The following is a 10,304-nucleotide window of genomic DNA, read 5'->3' on the forward strand; positions in this document are numbered from 1 at the left end:
TCCCTAATCCTCCTTCCTCCCTCTCTCCCTCCCTCCCCCGCCTCTCTCTCTCACACACACAAAGTTGCACCAGGAGGATGAAGTTTGAATTCCCCCCTCCCTCTGACCCACACGTATGTTTTCCAGCTGTTTCAGAGAGGATTTCAACTCTGCTCTTGCCTGTCATCATGAAAAGAAAAAAAATGTAAAAGGAAAAAGGTAAGAGCTGAGGTCAGGCTGGGCTAGTTGCTGCCAGAGTCACCGTGGATGACTCTGCTTAACTGTTTAAAAAAGCTTCTAAAAAAGCACCCTCTACATGAGGAGACAGGAGAACGACGTGCCTCATCTATATCAGGAATTTTTAAGCTTTTAACCCTTGCTTAACTTTGCTCGAGTGATCATAAAACGCCAGACTAGATGAGGCAGGTCGTTCTCCTGCCACCTCCTGTAGAGGGCGCTTTTTAAGAGGCTTTTTAAAAACAGTTAAGCACTAAGCAGAGTTATCCACTGTGACTTTGGCAGCAACTAGCTCAGCCTGACCTCAGCTCTTTTCCTTTTATATATTTTTTTCTTTTCATGATGACAGTGGTGAGGCTCTGCCTCTCCTGTCTCCCCTGACTGCACGTCCCTGCTGCCAGACTAGGAGCTGGTGGGTTGGGGGAGAAATACAAGCTTCACCCTCAACCCCTCAACCTTGGGTAACTTTGGACCAATCATTCTCTCTCAGTCCAACCTACTTCACAGGGTTATAGAGAAAGCAGGAAGAAGGTACACCATGCATTGCCTTGAAGTCCTGAATGAAAGGCAGAATGTGCATCAAAAAAGAATGGTTAGAACAGAATAGATGAACCAAATGAAACTTACTAGAAACTCATTAAGAGAAAGGATGACTGAGAAAACTGTGAAATTAACTACAGAATAGATAACTTGACAAAAGCGGCCCTCACAGGAAATAGGGGATATCCAGTTTATGGCTCCCATCAGCTCAAGAAATGCTTGATTAGGAAACAATTTCTGTATTTAATTTAAATCCAAGGTTAACTCTGCAATAAGGAAGGGACGTGTACAATGGCAATCAGAATGGTAAATTGGGGGTGGTGGGGGAGGAATACATGAAGAGCAAATGTGGCCTGCTAAATATAGCCAAAAATATGATCTCTCTCAAGGGCCATCTAATTCCTTGCAGTGATGAACTATGCACATTGTGCTTACCTTGTAAACACAATAGATATTATGCCATTCTGTTTGTCACGACCCTAATGAGTAACAATTATATTTTGGAAAAACAGCTATAATTCTGCTACTTCTTAAATGGAAGCAGATTTAGGTCAATGCTCAGAGGAACAACATAGATATGTGTGGGTCAAGTGGCAACGAAGGCAGTTGAAGTAAAGATGAAAGCAAAATCACCTGCTTTAGTCCCTGGGAATCTGAGCAATTGGGAACATCAAAGGAGTCCCACAAAATGAGGCCAATGAAGGGATGATTTGATTACGCATCCTGCTTCTTGCAGGACCTGCCAAATCCTTCTGGGAAACTTATGAAGAGTCCCTGAAATTAACATTCCTGTCTTTACTTCTTCCTTTTTATGCCAGTGATGAAAGCTATCTTTGATACCAACAATTTTCTTCAGAATTCATCCTTGGTGATTTCCACAGGAGGCATAACACAGTCTCCTCCTCTGCCATTCCTCTCAACACCTCCACTGTTTTTCCATAGATCTGCATTCAGACAAGGAGAGGAGGCCGTTTTCTCACAAGCTATCGCCATCTATCCTAACCATTCTTCCACATTATTCCTAGGCTACCTATAAAACCATTTCCTCTGTGCCAGGAATCTTGCTATTGTGGTTGCTCTTATCTGTTTGGCGGCTACTCTCTGTGTATCCAGGAGGTAGCAAGCAATGGAGGAATGAGAGCAAGAAGAAAAAGGTCACTCTAGGTCTGTCTAGTACAGCTGACCAGCCATAGCAGTTTCAAAATGACTACAGTGACCTTTGGTCTGCTTCAGGTAATGGAAGAAATACAATACAATAGCAGAGTTGGAAGGGACCTTGGAGGTCTTCTAATCCAACCCCCTGCCTCTCAATGGTTCTGAGATCTTGTCTGCCAGTTCCTTCAGAACCCTTGGGTGTAATCCATCCTGTCCTGGTGATTTGAACTTGTCTAGGATAGACAGGTGCTCACTTACCATTTTCTTCCTATTTCAACTTGTGTTCCTAATCTGTTTTTTGTGGTGCTGTTTTTGATAGGTTGGACTATTTTATCTCTTTGTGTAAAGACAGATGCAAAATATGAGCTAAATAGTTCTGCTTTCTCCTTGTTGCTTGTCACCTTCTTGCCATTTTCTCCCAGCAATGGACCACTTGTTTCCTTAACTTGTTTCTTGTTTTTAACATATTGGAAAAAGCTTTTTGTTCTTTTTTTACTTTTGTGGCAAGCCTTTCTTCATTGTGAGCCTTAGTTTTCCTCACTTCATCTTTACACGCTCGGGCTATTTGCTGATATTCTGTCTTAGTTATGTCCCCCCCTTTTCAGTTTTTATACTTATCCTTTTTGTCTTTAAATTTGTCAGAGAGTTCTTTATGTAGCCATGCTGGTTTCTTTTGGGAGCTGTTATTTTTCTTCTTCATTGGTATTGTGCTAGACTGGGCTTTTATAATCTCATTTTTCAAATTTTCCCAAGCTTCTTGAGTTGTTTTCTCCTTGAGGATTCTCATTCATGGAATCCTTCCCAAACTCTCTCTAAGTTTATTGCAATTAGCTCTCTTAAAGTCCAATACTCTAGTTTGACTTTGTTCTACTACTTGTGTTAGCATAATGTTGAATTCCAGCATTGCATGATCGCTTGCCCCCAAGGTTCCTGTACCTTCAACACCTTCTATAATTTCCTCTCTGTTAATGAGAATTAAGTCCAAAATGGCTGATCCCCTTGTTCCTTTCTCTATGTTTTGGGAAAAATTGTTGTTTGCTAGGTTTATTAGGAACCTGTTGATTTTCCACTTGGTGCAGAGTTTGTTTCCCAGTTGATGTCAGGATAGTTAAAATTCCCCATTACTATTGTGGTGTGCTTCCTACATACCTTAGTTAGCTGACTAGCAAAAAGTTCATCTACTTCCTGGGCTTGGTTGGGTGGCCTGTAGTATAGACCTAGGGCAATGTCGTTCCCCCCCCTTTAATATTGACCCAAATGCATTCAAGATAGTTCTCATAGTTAGATAGATAGTTCTAAGATTTCTAAGAAAGAATCAGAATCAGGATTTGGACACTTTATCCAGCAAAGAACAGGGAGGTGGTTGATTTTTACTTGGATTGGTTAAGCAATATGTTCTGCAGGTTTGCTTTGTACTAATCTGGAGCAGCATTCAGGTTCAGCTTTTCCTTCTCTCAAAAGCTGATGATTTCTCCACCAGTCCTTGAAAGTTAAAAGGGAAAATTATCCCTGATATTACTGTGCTCAAGAGCTGGAGCTGAGGAAAATCATTACTTGCTATGGAGCATTTACTCTTTGTAGCAATATGTGACCTAGAAACCTACAGGTTGTAAGTTGTCCACTTTTCTAATGTTTCCTGACAGTTAATCATGCCAAACTGAGTGCTTCTTCCTCTCAACACAAAGGACTGTAGTTTTAGCTATCAACTCATGGCAAGAAAATTCTGAGGACACAAGGAAGCTTGGATCATATCAAAACCCAATATCTCTATCAGGCAACTGATTTCTAGTGCTAGGTGGATTAGTTGTGTCCACCAATTGTGTACAATGTGGGGTAGTGGTTGATGTTGGACTAAGATGGGGAAGGCTGAATTCAGGTCCACCTACAGCAGTGGTTCCCAAACTTGGCAACTTTAAGACTTGTGGACTTCCACAAGTCTTAAAGTTGCTAAGTTTGGGAACCACTGACCTACAGTGTTAGAAGCTCACTGGGTGACTTTTGGATCAGTTACTATATCTCAGCTCAACCTTCCTCCCAGGGTTGTTATGATAGGGAGAAAATGGAGGAAGAAGTACTATATACACTTCCTTGAGTTCCTGACCGAAAGGCAGGATATAAATTTATCAAATAAAATAAAATAAAAAGGAAATAAGTCTACACAACACCTTTGATAACCTGCCGATAACCAATTGCCTCTGCTGAATCACCTCAGCTACCATCAGTTTACAAATTCTATCATCAATGACTGAAAACTCCTTTAGGTAGAAATCTGTTTTCATTGCTGTGTTCCTTTGCCAAACACCACATTCTCAGAAAACATGTACAGTTCACAAGATTAAGTTATAAAGGCAGCAGGAAATGGGCTTGGTAGGATACATTATACCCCAGGAGGGGATTCTCTTTTGTAAATGATGTTTGCCAATTATATTATTATTCTAAACAAAAGGCCCCATGCATTCTTGTAGTGAACTGTGTGAAATTTGTTTAATATCTGGCCTTGATTCCCCGTGACTTGGTTGTATTGGTTTTACAATCTTGGATCCTTTTTATTTCATGGCTGGGATACCAGAGGAATGTATCCTTAAGAGTATGATCCAATAAAAGCAAAATGAACCATGTTATACTATTACAGTATCAAGCAAGCAAAGCAAAGGACAGAAGAAAAATGGTAGGGTCAGTGCAGATGTACTTTGTGTTTTTTTTTCTTCAGATATATTACCAGAGATATTTTGTCCTGCCTCTGCTGTCTAATTAAGACTTATGCATCTTATGAAGAAAAAAAAATGAGTAAGACACAAAAAATCTTCTTTTCTAACCTTCCAATCCCTTATCATTTCCTGGCAGTTTAATCTTTCTGCAAGAACAATTTAAAAACCTACAATGCTGTCATCCATTTCTACTGTACGGAGCCATGAGGATTGGAACAGGGACCAAAATGACTATGCAAAGTTCCTACAAGGTCCCATTATTGGTTGCGCCTCTCTACATCTTCATTCAGATTAGCTAAGCCTTTGGTAGACACAATTGGCCAGGCTTTGGGGAGATGTGGTTTTTAACAAGAGCAAGTTTTGACTCTAAATGCCCCCATCTTAATAGGATTAACTGGATTGTTTGACCTTATTTTCCTATTCACACAACATACTAACTCCCTCATGACCCAATTAAACAGTCCTGCCTACTAGGGCAGAGAAGACCCACAATTCAATAATCCTGCGTAGGTACATGGTCTTAGGTTCAAGGTCTGACATCTCCAGTAGTAATAACAAACAACAAAATTTTATTATGGTCACAGAGCAGAAGTCAGAAAAAGCATAAGAACAATAAAATGATCAAAGCAAAATACAATTTATCATTGGCAATATCCTTGCCTGGTTATTTTATTGCACCAATATTGATATAGCATACCTTAATTGTTAGAGAAAAAAATGCTCTTTAAGAATTAACTTTAGGATTACTGAAACAACTTATATAATTTCTGTAAAATCCATCTATTTAGCTGAGCAGTTTTTAAAGTAAAGGCTGGAACAGCCTAGAATGCAAATCTGAGAGAAAATATGCATTGTACGAAAGCATGTTCTGAAGTTTCTTCTGGAGTCAGTAGAAATGACCTCTAAGGTGTTGGATTTGCCCTTCCCAATTGCTTCACGGAGACATCAAACAAGTTCTGGAAAAAGACCACTGGTGCTTAGCAGCAATGAGAGAATATCAATAATTTGTTGCAGAGAGCCTTGGAATTTCCTCACAATAAATCGGTTCATGAGAATCTGCAGAGTGTGATAGAAAAAGGTAAAATGTTGACCACCACAGTGCAGTCAAAGCTCGGCTTGGTTTTTATAAAGGTTGAACATAAAAATGGGTGTGGAGTTTCAATTATACCATTATGGTTGCCAATTTGACTTTTTAAACCATATTCTGCACAAACACCTGTTTGGGTTACCTCATTCTGGAATTCAACAGCCTCTTCCTGCTATTTAGTGATCGCCTTGATCTTTTCCAGCACTAAAGCATTCCCACAGCCAGAAGTGGGGAAAGTGTAGTCCATGAGCAAGATGCGGCCTCCATTTATTCAGCTCCTAGAATCCTCCAGACAGCTTCACTGTGACTTAGTGGCAAAATTGCCTATTTCTGAATGTACAGGTAGTCCTTAACTTACAAGTGTTTATTTAGTGACTGTTTGAAGTTACAGTGGCACTGGAAAAAGTGACTTACGACTATTTTTACACTTATGACCATTGTAGCATCTCCATGGTCACGTGATTTACGTTCGGATGTTTGACAGCTGACTCACATTTATGACGGTTGCAGTGCCTCAGGGTCAGGTGATCCCCTTTTGTGACCTCCTGACCAGCAAACTCAATGGGGAAGCCAGATTCACTTAACAACCAGGCTACAGTTGTTTGTTTAACAAGTGCGGTGATTCACTTTAACAAATGTGCCAAGAAAAGTTGTAAAATGGGGCAAAACTCAATAACAAATTTCTCAAATTTCTTTTTCTTTTGGAGTCAATTGTGGTCGTATGTTTTCACATGGATTTCATGCACTTATTTTGTACTCACCCCTTAGCTATAAGCCTTGTGATACTGGCATTATAACACAGTAATATCCTCTACAGTGCTTGGATGTTAAAAAATTTTTTTTTTAAAAAAAGGGAAAAAACATAAAGAGTTGCCCACCCACAAAGGACCTTAAGCTGAGCTGATCCCTGCTGAGACCGCCAACAATCACATTACAAAGTACTGCCTTCCAGAGATAACCAATGATCTGACTTTGTGTGTTACATGCTACATTTATTGTCTTTTAAACTTGGCTTTCCTCTGAAAACTTGAGACACACATGAGAATCTCTTTTCATTGTATCCAAACAATAACAAACTTGGGCAGAGGCTGTCTGGCTAGGAATCTTTCAGTAAATACCAAAATCCCATGGGAATTGAACTTGCGTCTCTTTGATCCCACCCAACATCTTAATTATTACACCACACTGGCTTTTCAATACATATATACATAAGTAGGGAGGATATAGATAATTGCATGCAGGTCCTGCTGATTTTATCTTTGTTGGTCTTCCCAACTATTGCGATCACATCCATATGGAGTATGACTCCTCCAGTTTAACTGAATCAACTCTTTAAGGTCTACACAATTCACTCACAAATATATTGCTAACTCCTAACCAGACAGAAATTAAGAGTCCAGGAATGAGAAAAGAAAGTTGAACTTGATGCGCTAGAAATTGGAGAAATTGTTTCATTCCCTGTGTTTCCAGCCTTACATGTATGCACCAGATGGAGATACCATCATGATGGCTGTGGGATTTTGGGAACTGAAGTCCACACATCTTGAATCTGCCAGCATTGAGAAGCACTAATTTAGAAGTTTGCCCAAAGTTGTACATGGGTCTTCATATCCATACGGGCTGTCATGTTCCCTGTTGGATTTCTAATATTTGAAGATATTTATTTCTGCTGCTTATTTATTGACTGCAACCTTTGAACTGAATTATAAGTCTATGACAGCCTTAGGATGAAATTTTACCCTTACTATTTCCAGTTTGACTTTACAGATAGAAAGAACAGTATGTTTTCATCAGTAGCTCAGAGGTGGGTTGCTAATTTTTTTACTACCGGTTCGGGTCCACACGCAAGGCGCAGAAGTATCTGGGGCAGGTGGGCAGAGCCTCCCGCCACTGCTACTACTGGTTTGCCCGAACCGGCAGTAACCCACCTCTGCAGTAGCTCCTTTAATGTTAAGTGTTAGGAGAGAATTGTATGCATTTAATTCAATGTTTTGATACTATTAGTTGTTGTTGCTTTTTTATTATTATTTGACATGCCTCCTTTAAAATGTATCTGTTCTGAATTGGCTTGCTGGGGTGCCAAGTTGAAATATTATCATTTTTGTTTTCTTTGCTTATTTTAATTATTGCATTATTATTTAATTACATTAAAGGTTTGTCTCACTGGTATTTGTTTTACTCATTAAAATGGCCCTTTTTGTTTTTCAAAATAAAATAGACAATAAAATAGCATTTGTGTCGTCCATGTTCATTTTGTAAGTTCCTTAGCATAAGCTATGAATAAAACAATGGAATAAAAATTAGAGTTTTGAACAAGTTGAAGATAGTTATGAACACTTGGAGGATTGCCAATAACATTTATACAAAAAGAAGCTGTTTGCATTAAAAAAATTGTCATATTCCTTTGACATAAACATCCCAGCAAGGTTGTTACATATTGTGCTTGGGAGATATGTAAGCTGCAGTTTTAGTATTTGTTCGTTAAAACATAAATCCAATACTCAGCAATTTAATCGCTTATTTATAAGAACGTATACAAATCATATATAAAATTTCATTTACTCTATAAAAGAGTGATAACTGAGTGGTTGTCATTACTGGGTTGTAACTGGGAAATTACTTGATGGTCTCAAAGAACAAGAGTTTTTTTTCTGTATCCTTTGCTGCCTTTTAGTGTTTATCTGCATTTTTGGAACCCAACTAGATAACTTTATCATGTGAATTCAAGATCATAAAAGAGAGTTTTCCTGGTTCTCCAGAATTATTCAGGCAAGATACTGCATAAAGCTGAGAATGAGAATTGTGGGGGGGGGGGATCTTATTTTTTGTTTCTTCAACCCAGCAGCTGTGAGAGTCCCCATGCAACCTGAAACCACTTCAGCCTCTGCTGTTTTTATCATTTACTTCCTGACATTAAGATTAAGAGGAACTACACAGAAACACATGGATAAGCCATCTCGCTTATTGTAGGCGATTCCACCATATTCAAGCACATGGAGAGAATCATTTAGTGAGGACCTATTGAGCCTGAGGAACAGTTATATGAGGATTATGCAAGGCATTATATTGTCTGCATAAAAAAGGCAATAGAAACATATGATTTTAAAATTTATGATATCCAGGAATTTGCCAGATGAGGTAAAGTGGTTGTCATTGCTGTTGGCCAAAGGATAAGAGCCAGTTTTTTTCCACTTCCGTGAGACCAATGATATTACTTAGAATAATAAAAACTCCAAAAATGGTCAACAAAAATGGTAAAAGAAGAAACCATACATGTGGTTTTTTAAAAAAAAAATATGGCACCTGATTCTTAAATTCCCAGACTAGCTTTTAAATCAACAGCCAAAAGCTTTCAGTTGCATTCCAGAAGATGACCTTATCTGTAGAAATCCAACTGGAGAGACTCTATTTGTCTGTTCTGTTAATTTATGTGAAGAGATGCCAAACTACTAATAAATGACCCTTGTTAGGGTCTTAATGTATCCCATTCAAAACCACGCACAAAAGGAATACTATGTAACGGAAGGAAGTGAGTGTGTGAAAGGCAACAGACAGTGCAGGAAGGCGAGAGACTCCAACAATGTAGTTTGTATCCTGTTTTTATTACTCAACAGGCCTGTGTTTTAGGCAAAATAATGTATGATGGACAAGACATAGTTAAAATGGCCTCCTTTAATGTCCCTAACAATCAGGCCCCAATTTCTTCTTGCTGCAGAATACTTGCTGCATGATCTGTAAGTTCAACATTTTGCTTGTACAAATGGCTTTGGAAATGTTGGTTCAAAATTGTTTCACTATGCAAGATGCCCTCATATCCACCCTAAATAGGTCTTGCCATAATCTCCTAGAAAGCCTCTGTAATAAACATGAATATGGAAGGATACATTACATACAGCATAAAGCAGGTGCCTTCAGCCATTTCTATGTGTAGAGTAGAAACCACGTAGTGACTCAAGTAGTGTGAGGAATGCTACGAATGGTCTCAGACATCCACAACACATTTTGTCTTGCTTTGTTAGATGATGGAATAATGGACTCAAGATAACAGCATGGAGAACCAATATGGAAACCTACTGTTGATCTTTGCAAAACAATATACCTACTGTACAGTATTTTGGTTTGGGTCATTGATATAGCTTTGTCTTTAACCTCTTCTGGAGACAGATGTTCCCTGTGTATCCTTATTGACAGAGTACAATTACCCTCTCTGAAGATGACTCTCCATCATTTTCTTTCTGCAAGATGTATGGTTTTAAGGCTAAGCCAATCTTATTCTATCCCCAGAAGAGTTATTCATCTAGAAACATGTGGAATAGGTTATATTCATCAGTAAATAATAGAATTGTAATAAAGATCTTCAAATGAATATAATTCTAGTATTTTCAATTGATAAGAATTTGAGTCTTTGTTATGAGAAGTCTGGGAAATTAACACAGGTTATATTTTCACTTTGTATCCTTATCGACACACCTCCTAGATTTCAGAGCTCTTCAAGATAAGGCCTTTCAGTTTATATGTAGAATCTGAGCCTTTTTGCTCCATGATCACTTTTCCAATTCTCTCCTGGCACATGTTTTTTTATGTTCGTTCATCAGATA

This window comes from Thamnophis sirtalis, unplaced genomic scaffold (genome assembly GCF_051295495.1).
Source record: "Thamnophis sirtalis isolate CommonGarterSnake01/CBP01778 unplaced genomic scaffold, rThaSir2_p1.2 scaffold_5, whole genome shotgun sequence".
NCBI classification, from domain to species: Eukaryota; Metazoa; Chordata; class Lepidosauria; order Squamata; family Natricidae; genus Thamnophis; species Thamnophis sirtalis.